This window comes from Myotis daubentonii, chromosome X (assembly GCF_963259705.1).
Source record: "Myotis daubentonii chromosome X, mMyoDau2.1, whole genome shotgun sequence".
NCBI classification, from domain to species: Eukaryota; Metazoa; Chordata; class Mammalia; order Chiroptera; family Vespertilionidae; genus Myotis; species Myotis daubentonii.
Genome location: NC_081861.1, coordinates 60,734,051 through 60,750,772, shown reverse-complemented (window position 1 = coordinate 60,750,772; position 16,722 = coordinate 60,734,051).

Here is a 16,722-nt window from a genome sequence, read left to right as displayed (position 1 = left end):
TCTCCTCTCAGGGTGTCTGGTTATGTTGCTTGCTCTCTATCAAGTTGACCAAACAGCACAAAATACAACTTGACAAGACAGGACATAAAGGGAACAAAACAAGAATATACTCATGACACCAATAACCCCAATATAAGTAACCACCTAAGAAAAGAGTATTAAGGAAGAGAAAAGAGAGCAAAACTGATATTGAGGAAAGAAAAAATGCTAGGAGAGAAAAGAAAAAGGATAAAATGGAATAATAATAATATACCACAGAACAAACAGATAAACCAAATAATGCAAACAACAAACACCCAGAAAAGAGGGTGGAGATAGAATCTGTAACGGCAGAGCTTATATACAGAAAGTAATGTTAAGGAATTGAATGAATATGTGAATGAGGACCTTGGTTCAATATAGAGAAAGTAGAAAGAGGATGAGTGGATTAGAAGAAAAGAAAGAGAAAGAAGAATAAAAGTTAAATAAAATAATAAAAAATAAAATAAATAACAATAAAAAATAAAAATGGAATGAAGAACAAATAATGCAAAAAACAAAGAAACAAACAAAAAAGAAAAATTTGATAAAATATAACAAAATAAAATAAAAAAGTGAAATGTTCATTTCAGCTGAGTTTTAATGCCACATGTGGGCCGATTTAAGATTCCACTCTCTGTAATATTTGCCACCTCTCAGTTTCCTTTTAGGTAGTCAGCACGGTGTTGCAGTTCCAAGCGATCCACTGCTCCTCCTTTTGTGTCTATATCCACCCCCTTGACTGCTATCAGGTGGGACCAATCTACCCACTTAGCCTGTCTGCCCACTGGCAATTTTAATCTCTCAAGCGGCTGTTTCTGACAGGATTTTAGTTGGGGATGTTGCTGTATTACTTTCCGGGACTGAAGGGCCTCTCTTCAACCCAGTCCCTGAGGGCTCTTAAGGGCTAGTCAGACTTTTTGTGTCCTTTGTACCACTTAGGGTTTAGTCTGGGTGTGGCTGTATTGGTTGTCTGGAGACTGGTTGGAGGGGCTGGCTCTTCAGGAGAAAAATGGCTGCTTAGGTCCTGAGGGTCAGGAATGTCCCAGTGCTGGACTCCTGGTCACCTCTCCCTAACCCACTCTTCTCCACAACCTCTCCCAGACTCCTCAAGTCATCACCTCTACCTGCACCTCAGCCATGGATGAGTGTTTATATTTAAAGGGTCCTATGAACTTTGTTTAGCAAATAAAAGCAAGACCAAAAAGAGGGGACACAACTGTGCCACTGTGAGTTTCTCTCTCCTGGCACCATGCAGCTTGGGTAGCCTTCAGGCTGCCTCCTCTGGGCTCAGCCTCTTGCAGCTGTGGGTTTAGATCTAGAATCCCCTGTCTCCAGCAATCCTGTGGGCTTGCTTTCCACAGTCAGATATTATGACTGTCCCCAAGGGACACGGACTTGGTGCCGTGTGGCTTCCTTCTGACCTTCTTGGCTCAGAGATCTTTCAACTCTCTTCAGCCCAGATCCCTGATCCTACCATTCTCCAGGTGTCCTCTACCCTTCCAGGCTGTGAATTGTCCCACCAGCTGTGTCCACTTTGCCAGTTCTGGGTGGATATTATTCCATGCTCCTTCTATCTGCTCCAGGATAAGGCTGGGAATAGGTCTGCCTATTCAGCCACCATTTTGTCTACCTCGAGTCACTTCTTAACAGACTGGAAATAACCATCTAAAACTATGTCTGCTTATCACTTCGAAATACAGTATATATGTGCATGTTTATATTTCATAGTTTTGTTAAAAACAAATTATTAGGTAACCATCAGTATTTATTACTCCATCAGTATAACTTTGAAATCCCAATAATTACTTCATTTTAAATGATTAATACTCTACTTAAATGGATTGATTTTTTAACTTTTAAGACTTTATTTTTTAGAGCAATTTTAATTTCATAGCAAAATTGAGTGGAAGGTATAGAGACTTACCATCTAACACCTGTTATCATACATGCACAGCTTCCTCATTATCCATATCCTCCACCAGAGTGGTACTTTTGTTACAATTGTTGAACCTAGTACATTGACACATCATAATCAGCCAAAGGTTGACATTACTGTTTACTCTTGGCATTGTATATTCTGAGTTTTTTCATATGTACAAGATATGTATTAATAATTATGGTATCATACAGAGTATTTTCTTTGTGCTCCACTTATTCATTCTTTCTTCTGCCTGACCTCTGGCAACCACTGATTTTTTTTATCTTCCCCATAGTTTTGCTTTTTCCAGAAAGTCTTATATTTAGAGCATACAATCTGTGCCCCTTTCAGATTGGTTTCATTCACTTAGTAATATGCATTTAAAGTTCTTTTATGTTTATTCATGATTCAATAGCTTATTTCTTTTTAATATTCAATAAGTTTCCATGTCTGGATGGACCACAAATTATTTATTAATTCACCTACTAAAGTACATTTTGGTTGCTTCCAAATTTTGACAATTATGAACAAACCTGCTGTTAACATCATGTACATGTTTTGTGTGTATTTAAGTTTTGAACTCCTTTCATTAAAATCCAGGGAGTGTGATTACTGGATCATATGATAAGAATGTGTTTAATTTTGTAAGAAACTGCCCAATTGCCTTCCAGAGTGTCTGTACCATTTTATTTATTTATTTATTTATTTATTTATTTATTTATTTATTTATTGTTTAAAGTGTTACATATGAATAATTTTCCCCCATTGATCTCTCCCTGTTCATTCCCATCCCCCAGCATATGCCGTCACTCCCCCCATACTGACTGTGTCCATGGGTTATGCTTATATGCATGCATACAGTCTTTGGTTGATCTTACCTCACCCCACCCCCCCTTCCCCCTGAGGTTCGATCATCTGTTTGATGCTTCTATGTCTCTGGATCTATTTAATTCATCAGTTTATGTTGTTCATTATATTCCACATATGAGTGAGATCATGTGATATTAATCTTTCTTTGACTGGCTTATTTCACTTAGCATAATGCTCTCCTATACCATTTTAGATTCCTGCCAGCAATGAATGAGAGTTCTTGTTGCTTCATATCCTCAACAGAATTTGGCTTCATCAACATTCCAGATTTTGGTCATTCTAATAGGTGTACAGTGGTATCTTGTTGTTTTAATTTGCATTTCCCTGATGACATACAACATAGTGCATTTTTTAATATGCTGATTTTCCATCTGTATATCTTTTTTAATAAGGTGTGTCTTACAATTGGCCCATTTTTTTAAATTGGGTCATTTGCTTTCTTTTTGCTGATTTAAAAAAAATTTATTAAGTTGGTTGGAGTGACATGGGTCAACATGAACATATATGTTTCATGTGTGGATTTTTAAGAGAGTTTTTTGTATGCTTTGGATAATAGTTCTTGATCAGATATATCATATGAAAATACTTTCTATCAGTGTGTGGTTTTTCTTATTCTCTTGATCATATTTAAACTTAAATGTTTATTTTCCAAAGTATCTCCTATAAGAGAAAGTATATATGGAATAAAATTTATATATGGAAAATAATAGAGATTAATTTTATTTTTCTAATTTAAGAGATATTTCGGTTCTCAGAGGTAAGGTGTGGCAGAAGCAAAAGGTAAATGGTGTCAAATATATAGTGAATGAAAATGATTTGACTTTGGGTGGTAGGCACACAATGCAATATACAGATCATGTATCATAGAAATGTATACTTGAAACCTATATAATCTTATAACTATTGTCACCCCAATAAATTTAATAAAAATAAAATTAATAATAAATACATAAAATTTAAAACAGAAATATTTCAAAGGAACTAATATATATCAAGCTTTATGCAACTCTCCTGGGAGAGATGAAAAATAAAACCAACAGTCAAAGCAATATCATAAGTGTCACAATAGAAGTTTATATCATACTCTAGCATTCTATGGTTTCAGGAAGGAAAATGCATCAAGCCTTTATGGTAGTTCAAGTAAGAATTGAATTCACAGGGAGGGTGATGATTATTAAGATAATACTATTCAAATTATGTGTCTATTAAGTTTCTTAATTTGGTATTTATCCCAACAATAATGGGTCATCCTCTCTTATTGGGCTCTTGGTATTTCCCTTTATTTTCAGACCAAAACTACCTTCTGTGAAATTATTATAATAATTCACTTATCTCTGGGAACAAAACATTAATTTATTTGAAAGTCTCCCCCATGTATCCTTAAAATTCCTTTATAGAAAAATATGGCTGCATTTTGGGGCCTTTCCTGATCAAATTGCTACTATTCAGTCAATCTAAATGTCCTGTTATCATAACTCTCTGCCCCTTGAATAAATCTACATACTACCTTATTCCCTTTCCTTTACAAAAGCTTCCTTTCTCTTCATCTGCAATCCCATCCCTTACAACAGCTTAAGGGGCCTACTGATTTATCTTCTAAACTCATTTCAAAAAATATATTTTATAATATTCATAACACAAAAGCATAGTTCCTAATAAACTCATGTAAAAGACAATTGCTATTTATAAATCTTTAGGGTTCATTTTAATAGCTCTGTTATTCTTTAAACTTCCATACTCTTGATAGGTAAGTTGAATGCATGTTGGCTTCACCACCATATGTATATGCATATGTTTCAGGTTTCAAAGACATGTGTGTGCCATATGTAGAAAAGATATCAGGTAAGGCAAGCTAGTTAGTAAGAAATATCCCATAGGAAACAAACCTGGGCTTAGTGGTGGCTGCCAACCTAAAAAAGTAAATGACATTCTATTATAAAATCCCAAAATGTTTATTTCTTTTTCTGAGGATCTCAGGATCGGAGGAAGAAATTCTAAAAAGGTAAATAGAAATTCATGTAGCCACAGCAAATGTTGTTTGTGTAGACCAGACCCAAACAATCACATTGGCATCAGATTTGAGTTATTATTATTATTTCATAAAACAAATAAAATAATTTATTTTGTGTACATGATTTATTCTTTGCTTAGAATACAATTTATTTGTTTTTATTGAATTATAGTTGACTCAAAATATTATATTAGTTTCAGGTGTACAACATAGTGGTTCAATATTTTTATACATTACAAAATGATCGCCATGGAAAGTCTAGTTACCAGCTGTCATACAAAGTTATTACAATGTTATTGACTATATTCCCTTGATGTGCATTATATTCCCATTACTTACTTATTTTATAACTGAAAGATTCTACCTCTTAATCCTCATCACCTATCTGACCCAATCCCCCACACCCTCCCCTCCGGCAACCACCAGTTTGTTCCCTGTATCTAGGAGTATGCTTCTGTTTTGTTTTATTTTGTTTGTTTGTTTATATTGTTTATTCAGATTCCACATATAGATGAAATCATGTGGTATTTGCCTTCTTCTGTCTGATTTATTTCATTCAACATAATAAAAACTAGGTCCATCTATGTTATTACAAATGGCAAGATTTCATTTTTTATGGTTGAATAATATTCTATTATATATAAAATTTATACTATATTATATATAAATATAATAAATATTTATCTGTTCACATATCAATAGACATTTAGGTGGCTGTGGTATTTTGACTACTGTAACTAGTGCTGCAATGAACATTGGGGTGTATATGTCTTTTTCAATTAGCGTGTTCATTTTCTTTGGATAAATGCCCAGACATGGAATTGCTGGTTCATATGTTAGTTACACTTTTAATTTTTGGAGAAACTCCATAATGTTTTCCATAGTGGCTCTATCAATTTACATTACCAACAGTGCGCTAGGGTTTCCTTTCCTCCACATCCTTACCAAGATTTGTTATTTTTTTGTCTTTTTTATAATAGCTATTCTGACAGGAGTGAGGTGATTTCCCATTGTTGTTTTGGTTTACATTGCCCTAATGATTAGTGACATGGAGAATTTTTCATGTACCTATTGGCCCTCTCTATGTCCTCTAAGAAAAATGTTGTTTGGGCCCTCTGCACATTTTGTAATCAAACTGTGTGAGGGTCTAGTCCAGCCCAGCCATGAAGCAGCTATTATGTAATGTGAGCATGGCATTATGCTTTCCCCGTCCCAGTTGTGACAGGACTGCTATGCAGGGTGAGGAGGGCAGGGGAATATCCCATAGCATTAGTGTTCTAGACAGAGGGGACTAAATATGGTGCCCTCCAACTTCATCACCCGCAAGTTAAAATGATATTGTAAAAATGGCACCCACTATTTTTGTCCTCAGGAAATTGCTTCCAGTTTGTCTTTCTGGCAGCCATTTTAGGATTAATTAGTTGATCTCCTTCACTTATGGTCTAGGGATAGACACTTTTTAAGCTGTTGCTTTTGCATTGGGTCTTAGGTCAAATAGGTCTGTATGGCAGTTTTTTAAGAAAAGGTTCCGAGTTGCTGTGCAGGATGGGTAAGGCGTGAAGCACACCCAACTGTGATAGCAGTGCAGAGAGAGGACGCAGAAAATGGCACCTGCCAGCTTCCTCACCAGCAATATAGAATGTATTGCAAAAATGGTGTCTGCCAATGATTCCATCACCAAAGAAAGTCTCTGCAGGTTCCTGCCTCTCCCGCAGCCTCTTTAGGCTTGATAAGTGTGTTTTCCTCACTTCTTGTGTAGGGATTTTTCAAATGTTGCTTTTGTGCTGGATCACAGGGTGACTATTTTCTTCACATAAATGCTTTAAGAGCGGGCTTTTGGTTGTTGGGCAGGGTGGGCTATGCAGATCACAGTGTATACCTACTGGTGCTAACAGACTAGAGGAAAGCCACAAAAATGGCATCTGCCAGCTCTGTTCACAGGCAAATTAGAATGAGATGACACCTGTATTTATGTCCTTGGACAAAGGTTCAGCAAGTTCCCGCCTCTCCAACAGCCGCTTTTAGGGATTAGTGTGTCACCCTCACTTATGGTCTAGGTGTTTTTCAAACTCTTGCTTTTGTGCTGGATCACAGGGTGAGTGGGTCTGCATGCAAGCCCTTTAGGAGTGAGCTCTCCATTCCCTACAGTTCTGTGGTTCTCTGGGGCTTAGTCGCAGTTGATTTTCAAAACCAGACATTTTGGCCTCTTGCCTTCTTGGTGCCAGACCCAGGGGTTAGGGAGCCTGATATGAAACGCTCTGTATATTTTTGGAATCCCTTCCCGCTTGTGGGACACTGTACCCGGTGTGGAGTCCCAATCCCATCCAGATCAAGTCTCAGCCTTCCTTACTGGTCTTGATGTGCCTTATCTTTTGTTAAGGAGGTGCTGTTCATCTAATTTGATTCAGGTCCTTTTCAGAGGAGAATTATTCCATATGTAGCTATAAATTTGTTGTGTCTGTTGGAGGAGGTGGTTTCAGTGTCTTCCTGCTCTGACATTTGAATTCTAACTTTTTTTGTCTGTTTTATTTTACTTTTGTTGTTTTATCAGTCTCACCTCAATCCTCATTCCAGGGGAAGGCTAAATCACATATAATACCCACAGAACAAATCAGATCTATAATTTTTATACCAAGAAGCAAATGTTACCAGATCAAATTTTTTTTAGACCACTGGTGGGAGAGACTTCAAAAGATCCTTTAAGTCATTTTCTTTTCCAAGCAATGGCATGTGTTATACTGTAAAACTCTCCATGTGACTATCCTATGATGAAATTACAGAGCACTGTGGGGCTGCCCACAATGATTTTACATACTAATGGAATCACTGTAGCATTTGTCCACAGTATCCATTTGGAATTTGATAAAGCTTTGTGAAAATACTACCTTAATACCCAGAGACATTGTGTTTAAACTGGAGCAGCTTTCTTAGGAGTCACAGTTAACTTGAATAAACTCAGCACAGAATAACAAAATACTTGGAGGATTTGGAAGCATAGCAATATGACTTTGAACTTGAATAACAGTTTTGCAATGTAGACAACCTTTCTGATCAGCTCAGGCCAGGGAACAACATTAGCACAGTAGTTCCCAACAGGCTCACATTATTGAGTGAAGTCTCTAAACCTAGCATTTAATAGAACCTTAGGTATGCAATAGGAATTTAATAACTGACATCTGCATTAAATAAATAATTTTATATCTAAAACTGAGTGAAGATGGTTGGGTATGAAGAGGCTAAATTGAATGTGATATTAACAATAGTTCCATACAATTTCAGACTGGAATACTGCTTTGGGGAGGACATTGCATTGCCATATATACTGATATTACCTGGGGGCAAATCATTAAGTGGCTGGGATCTTGAGTTGTCTATATGCACATGATCTCATCTGAATTAAGTCCTTTGATATCTATGATCATGGGACCTCTATCTGATGTGCACTAGATTTATGAATTTTAGGTTATAAATGACAGTATTATGAGAATGTGTTATCAACCAGGATGATGGACCTGTAAATGCATAGAGCTATGGCTACTTGGCCCTGGCATTTTTTCTTTTGCAATGTCTTTAAATTTACTAGGCTAGAGGAGTTAATTCTCTTTTTCTGTTTGAGTCAGTCCTTTGCTATGTATTTTGACTCCCCCCCACCCGGCAATTGATTAAGTCAGAAGCATCTAAAGCAGAGGTTCTCAACCTGTGGGTAGCGACCTCTTTGGGGGTCGAACGGCCCTTTTACAGGGGTCGCCTAAGACCATCGGAAAACACATATGTAATTACATATTGTTTTTGTGATTAATCACTATGCTTTAATTATGTTCAATTTGTAACAATGAAAATACATCCTGCATATCAGATATTTACATTACGATTCATAACAGTAGCAAAATTACAGTTACGAAGTAGCAGCGAAAATAATTTTATGGTTGGGAGTCACCACAACATGAGGAACTGTATTAAAGGGTTGCGACATTAGGAAGGTTGAGAACCACTGATCTAAAGTATGTTCTTACTTGGAAGCTGTCCTGAAAAGTCTGGATAACATGGAAGCAAACTTTGTAGCAAAATCTCAGACATAGTTTCTCTCTCCCCTCTCTCTCTCCTTCTCTGTCTTTCTCACTTTGCTTAGCTCAGATGGCTAGAAGTGCTCAGGCTTGAAAAGGCCTAGGGTGAATGTTTCTAAGAATTGGGGCAAATCTGAGGCTCTAGTATATTGGACTTAAGTGGATCAGGCAAAAGAGGACATTGGTCCTAGGTGCCAAGCTATCGACGCAGAAGATTTTACCACATGGTAGAACAGAACTCATTAAGGATCCACTTTGTGGTATGGGACCAATCTTAATGGTAATAGGTTAGTTCACCTTTCTAAGTCACAGTTTCCTTGTACCAAAAATGTGGATAAATAAAGGTGCCCACCTCAAAGACTAATAAACATTTAATGAGAAAATGTGTACAGTGTGCTTCAAATAATATCTTGCCTCTAGTAAAAGCTACATAAGTGTTTTCTATTATTTTATTATTTACTCCCAATGAATGTGGGTTCATGTTTTTAGAGCATTAATATAGTCAGGGAAATCTTAGTGGTTTATGCCTAACCAAAACCCTCACCAAAACCTAATACTTTCCCTGGGTGCTGAAGATATATCCTGGCTCAAATTAATGTCATAAAATGAGCAATGGTATTCATGCCTGCCATCCAGATAGACCTAATCCAGCTGGTTTATATTCCTTGTACTTTAATTATTCTTATATTTAGGTGTCAAAGGCAAGTATCCTTGCTTGATTGACCCCAGCTGTAATCTGGTCCAAAAGGAGATAGTGTAATGTAAACATTGGCTGATACAAAAATATAATTTCTTGCTTAGTGATCAGTCTGAGAAGTTACTCTTCACTGTAATAAAAGAACCTAGGTACATAGGAGTGTATGTATGTGTAGAAAAGAGAAAAATCAGAGAAGAGAAAGTGTAAGAGAAAATTTGTTTTCTAACCAAGAAACAAATTGTGAGCAGTCTGCTCTACATATCTTCCATTTTAGTTTTTGAAACCCAAGGAATTCAGATGACTAGACATTAATGAACTCTGACCCCCAACATAACCATCTAAAGGAATCACTATTTTGCACTCTTTTAAAAAATTAGAATTTCAAACTTTAAGACAAGTAGCTTCTTTCCCCACAATAGTAAATACTCTTGCTTTAGACAAACATTAAAAGGCTCTGAACTGCTACTCTGTACAAAAAATTTAAAAAAATGAAAGAGTTGTTATATTCTCTTTTTGTCATTTTAATAACAAAATAAATTAACTATTTACTTTTTCTTTCAACCCTCTGCCAAATTTTCATACAAATATGTCCTTGGGTGTGTGTCACACATTTGCGAAAACCTATTATACACCACAGTTCTTTTATGAAAAACCAGCTGGGAAAATCTACCTGTCTCAAGGTATAACGCTGATTTTGGTTAATTTGGCTGAATTAATATATAGATTTAGTATCATGCAAAGAATATAGACTGAACATCTGGTATAATGAATAAAATCCACACACCTGGATGTAAACCCTCCACATAGAAATATTGGTATTGAGTAGTACATGATACATTCTAGATTTGGGCTCTTATGAATGTTTTCAAAGAAGAGATATGCAACTTATAAATAGGAAAATTATTTTGTGAATTATACCTACATAAATAGTGTTATTATAATCACATTGCATCATAAAATTGATTAGAATCCAGTAATTGACAGATTGTTTTTAACATCAATGTTTCAACAATCTTTATTTATTTCTAAATAATATTGTGTATAAATTCTGTCCTTTATATCTAAGCTTTATGACCATATTAGGAGGAATTCAAGTACTTTATTCATTGTGATAATGAAATAATATAGCATAACATAACATAACAACATAACATAACATAATATAATAAATTAATATAATATAATATAATATAATATAATATAATATAATATAATATAATAAATATATACAAAAGCATTATGTGAACTCCTCTACACCATGCAAGAGGGAGATAGTATTGTTACAATGTGGCATTCCTCCAAGGGGATGTGGTGGCATGCAAATGAGCCTACTCTGCCTTGGCTTAAGCTCTGTTCCTATATACCTATCTATATATATAAAAGCTAATATGCAAAGTGTCCTCTCAGGAGTTCGACCAGGAGACTGGGAGTTCAATCACTCACTATGATGTGTGCTGACCACCAGGGGACAGCCTGGAACATGGCGGGTGTTGGCGATGTGGCAATGGCAGCAGGTGGCAGTGCAGGGCCCTGATGAGAGTGGGGACCACAGCTGGGTGGTGGAGCAGGGGCAGATTGCCCTGCCAGTTGCCCCACTGGTCACTCCACAGACAGTGACCAGCAGCAGCAGTGGGGGGAGGGTCCACTGCACAGCTCTGAAGTGCTGAGGAAGTGAGGGAAGGAGGAGGTGGGGAGAAGCAGGGAACCTGATCCGCCCTGCTCGCCGGCCAGGTCTAGGGACCCTACCTGTGCATAAATTTCATGCACCAGGCCTCTAGTCCCATATAATATCCCTGGAAAGAGTATACATTCCCAGAAAACTTATGAAGTTTTCCCAGTGTTCTAATATCATGGGAATTTGAATGGATCACTAAATGGATGTATTTTAACCCTGTTTATTAGTCTTTTTAATGCTATTAATGGCCTTTTACTTTCTTCCAAATTATCTGACTACTTTTCATGATCATATTATCTCTCTCCCTTCCTCCACCCTCCTTCTCTCCCTCCCTTTTTCATTCTCTCCCTCCTTTCCTTCTATACTCCTCTCTGCAAAATGGAAATATAAACAGTAACTCAATTAAGGTTTCATGGTGATAGGAAGATGGGTTAATATTGACAAAACACTTTGTAATTTAAAAGGTCCATTCTAACATTAATGAGCATTATTAGAGGATTGCATTGCAGTTTAATGAAGTGATGACTCAACTGACATTACATTTTGAATCTCAATCAACCAATTTTAAGCCCACTGAGTTTGAATGCCCAGGTAATCATTTTCTAGTAAGGAACTGATTTTGCTTAGGTTTATATGCTTTTACAGGATTTTTCCTAGTTATATTTATAATAAAGATGTACTATTAAATTATGTGGGCTTTAAAAAAGTGCATGTTCTGACTTTCCCATTAGAAATATATTACCAAAATATTAGAGAAAATTCCAAATACAAATACAAGATTATTGGATATCCAGATATTGTGTTCAACAAATTGGATTAGTATTTTTAAGAAATATAATAACATTAAAAAGTTGCCTACAAAGTGATTTTCTATACATGAAATCCCATTTTTTTATTGCCTGTCACTGTAAAATTAAATTTGTTTCTCTGTTCTCCAAATGCTCTCAATACTTAATTAAATAATATTTGAGGATGCAACAGTAGTTTAAAATGATACGTTTAAAGGAAAATGTTCATCTTTTTAAAAACTGGCCTTGGCCAGTGTTTTTAAGTGGTTAGAGCATTGGCCAGCTCACCCATGGGTTTCAGGTTTGATTCCTGGCCAAGGGCACATACCTGGGTTGCAGGTTTGATCTTCGACCCCATTTGGGAAGCAGAAAGGAGGCAACCAATGGAGATATTTCTGTCACATTGATGTTTCTCCCTCTGTCCCCTTTTCTCCCTTCCACTCTCTCTAAAAATCAATGGAAAAATATCCTCAAGTGAGGATTAAAAAACAACAACAAAGCACACACAAAAAAACCCCCAACAATTTATTTATCACATACCATGAACACATACTAAACATGATTATAGAATAAAATGTATGTTCATCAGTTTTGAGGTTATATTATCATTATAGCTAGTTGAAATTGGGAGGGGTAAATACGAAAAGTTGAAGGACATACAAGAATGTGAATTTACTCATCTTAAATGCTAGATGATTTCTGCTGTAAATTTGTCTCCCTAAATCTTGGCGCCTTGGGTAATATCTAGCTGTATTTGTCTCTCCCAGCTATAGAATTAAAGTATCTTATAATATTCAAAGAGAATGGGAGCAGATTTAGAAGGACATATGCTAATATTCAAACTCACTCACAAAATGCAAACTAGACAGGGTTGTTTTTGTGTCTGACACAGGGGTTTAAAGATCCAAAAAGGAAGAAAACTTTAAATGAAATGCGGTCACAAGGCTAGAATAAAAACCACTTTTGCATCTATTAGAGCCTTCTCTTTTCCCATAATCTTCATCAAGAGTAAATGAATATCCGATTTCCAGCACCTGGTTATATATTTTTGATTTTGGAAAATGATCGAAGATGAGGGAAGAAAGATAAATAGAATGATCCATTCCAATAAATAGAATGATAAAATTCCAAGTTAAATAACAAAGACATAAATATAGATTGCTTAAGGATAAAGCAAATGAACTAGAGAAATGAACTCAAAAGTATCATTAATTGTTTAACAGGTTGGATCAGTATTCCTATCTCCTGGCCAACTGTAGGACAATAGGGAAACAGTTCATTCCTTGGACATAGTCATGGTTCTAGTTGTAGTATGACCAAGCATGACATTTCCCTCACCTCAAAACTATGACACCATAATATATACTTAGTCATATCAAAAACTAAAGGGAAGAGTCAGCATTGCCAGGACTTAAACAAGTTATTATAAGAACCCAGGCATTGTCAGATCACTCAGATATTCCCTTCAAGATTGTAACACAAGGTTAGATATGCCATCTACTAAGAGAGTGATTCATGCTTGAGGCAAGGAGGCAAGGAGTTCGACTTTAAAATCCCAACCTTCCTCATCCATTTGATCCATCTATGTTATCCTATATTATTAACATATAGCATTCAAAAATGTGTATTTTACTGCTATGAATAACTTGAAACAGAATAATTTCCTGAAACTTGAGGTTGTTACTTTAAAAAAAAAAATCCCCATTCTAAAAATGAAATCAAATAGCTTCAAGAACAGGGACCCATAATATGGGAATCATTAGCATAATTGAAGTACATATGTCCTTAATATGTCTTTGTTTCATGTGAAAAAGTATAAGACATGCCTCTCATTGCAAAGGGGAAACAAAAAGAGGAAATGGATTGACAGTGTAATACTTAGCTTGGTCCAGAGTTCTGTTAATTTCTCAAATTTTAGGTTAAAATAACACCACAGGTGGGTGGAATATGGGAACACATTCCTGCGGTGTTACTAAACTACTGGAAGGTGCAATTAGTCATACATCACATTTCCCAAGTTTATAGCACATAAAAAACCCCTATGCTTTTTGAACTCTATAGATACTAAATTTATTTCTCAGGAGTGTTTCTATAGGTTCATTCCCAAGAGGATCCAGCTTTATACTCATTTTATTAATCTGATTTGGTCAATTGTAACATGGGATTAGAAACTCTGCCAAAAGTTTCTGGGTACATATTTGACCCATGTTAAAATAGGATTCACCAGGGATCTAATTTTTCTACTATTTCCTTTCCAGCTCTGGCTTGAGGTTTGATTAAAACAACTAAACATTAAAAGGAAAGCTCAGAGAAAGTGTAGCCCTTAATTCTTCTGGTTCAGTGATTTTACAGCTCATTGGTAATGCATAACCTCAGGTTCATTCTCCAGAAATTCTTATTCAGTTGGAGAAAATCTCTAAGTAAAACACATTCAGTTGCAGGTGGTCAGTAGTTCACATGGTGATAAACACTGCTGTAGGTGTCTCTTAGAGAATATGATGGAAGCTGGTTACTTCCTTACCATTTAAACAATATTTTGCATGCAATTTCAGCATCCTAGACTCCTGTGGTCTATCCAAGGACACCAATTTAAGATCTAGATTTATATCAAAAGCAGAATGCATATTTAATTTATAAGTATTTTAGTTTTCTTTAGACAACATTCACAGATTTATAACTTAACATAATTGTCCTCAGCTTTTACATCTTATTTTATATCTTATTGACACAGAAATCGATTGTATAAAATATTTGTGTACTCTTCCCCACAGAAAGAGGCCCTCATCTCTGCATTTGCCCTGAGTCAATCAAAATATTGAGGCTTCCAGCTTTTCATGCCTGCTTTGGAGGATTGGACTCACATTTCCCCTCACCATCAATGTTGGTGTACAGTAATTGCTTGATGACTGTGTTACAGCCTATTTTTATAGCCTGCTCCTCTATTCCCTACAACCTCAGTTCCTAAGATAAAATAGGTTCTCAATACCTACTTTTAATTGGCTTATTTATTATTTTACTAATTACAAGGATAGCATATGTGCATCATAGAAAATGGTAAAATAATGGGTGATGGCACTCTCATCCATTTTATCTGGGGGTTATTGATTAGAAATGTATTTTTTTCATAAAATACCAGTTATTTTATTCTTTATACAGTATAATTTTCAGTATTTCTATATGCAATTTTCAATCAGGAATCAAAAAATACAAAGTAATATGATAAAAAGAAACCATTTTTATTATAAATATAGGTGATATTTTTCTTCTACGTTTACATTTATTCTAAAACAGCATACACTTTAAAACGAATCTTGACTTATCATAACTCTAAGAAATGGCCATTTTAAATAATCTGATACCTTTATAGTATTTTTATATATTTCATCTATTTTATATAATAAAACTAGGGGCCCAGTGCACGAAATTTGTGCACAGTGGGGGGGTTGTCCCTCAGCCCAGCCAGCCCCCTCTCACATACTGGGAGCCCTCAGGGGATGTCCTAGTGATGGCATAGGCAGGCTCTCTGCTCCCCTTGGGGATAGGGCCTAAGCCGCAGTCTGGCCTCCCTTTGTGGGAGGTGACTGGGCTGATCAGGGGAAGGCACCAGCCCCATCACCCCGCTGCTGCAGCCACTGCCAGTCACCACAGACACCAAGGTGTTTTTATCAACACAGACTCCAGTCCCTTCACCATGAAAAAATGACAACTTTCTTTAGGCATTTTCAAGATGTGTCTTTCATATAATAATAATTTATTATTTTTTTTATCCTCATCTGAGGATGTGTTTCCATTGATTTTTAGAGAATGTGGAAGAGAAAGGGAAAGACAGAGAGAAACATCAAAGTGAAAGGAACACTTTGATTGGTTGCCTCCTGCATGAGCCCTGACCTGGGCCCCTGCCAGGGAGGAGCCTGCAACCTAGGTACATGCCCTTGGTCAGAATTGAACCCAGATCCTGCCATCAGCAGGCCAAGGCATTATCCACTGAGCCAAACCAGCTAGGGCAGGATATGACATTTCTTAGCCCTCCAGCAGCAGACCTTCGTTTTTTTCGCCAGGAGTGTGGTGATAAACCCTAGATCACCGTTTTGGATTCTTATCACCCAAGTTACAAAGAATATTACCAGTGGCATACAGGGAGCTTAACCAATGAGCAATCAGAAAAAGGTGTTTTCTCTGTAGTTCACACCAATTGCCAGCTTGCCCCCCCGCTTCCAGGCCTGATGCCTCTGGCCCAGGCTTCAGGCCTGGGTAGGAAACCCCCATCTCCCTCCCATCACCAGCTCCACCCTCACCCAGGCCTGACACCTCGGCCAGAGGTGTTGACCCCTATCGCCCTTCAATCACCTGATCGGCCCCTCGCCCAGACCTGATGCCTCAACCAGAGGTGTCAGGCCTGGGCAGGGGACCCCCAGACCCCTCGGATTTCAGGCTCTGACCCCCACCAAGGCCTGACGCCTCTGGCCTAGGCTTCAGGCCTGGGCAGGGGACCCCCATCTTCCCCTGATCACCAGCTCAGGCCCCCGCCCAGGCCTGATGCCTCTGGCCCAGGTGTCAGGCCTGGGCAGGAGACCCCTAGACCCCTCTGATTGCTGGCTCCACCCCCCGCCCAGGCCTGACACCTGGGCCAGAGGCTTCAACTCCAATCACCCTCCGATCACAGGATCAGCCCCTTGCC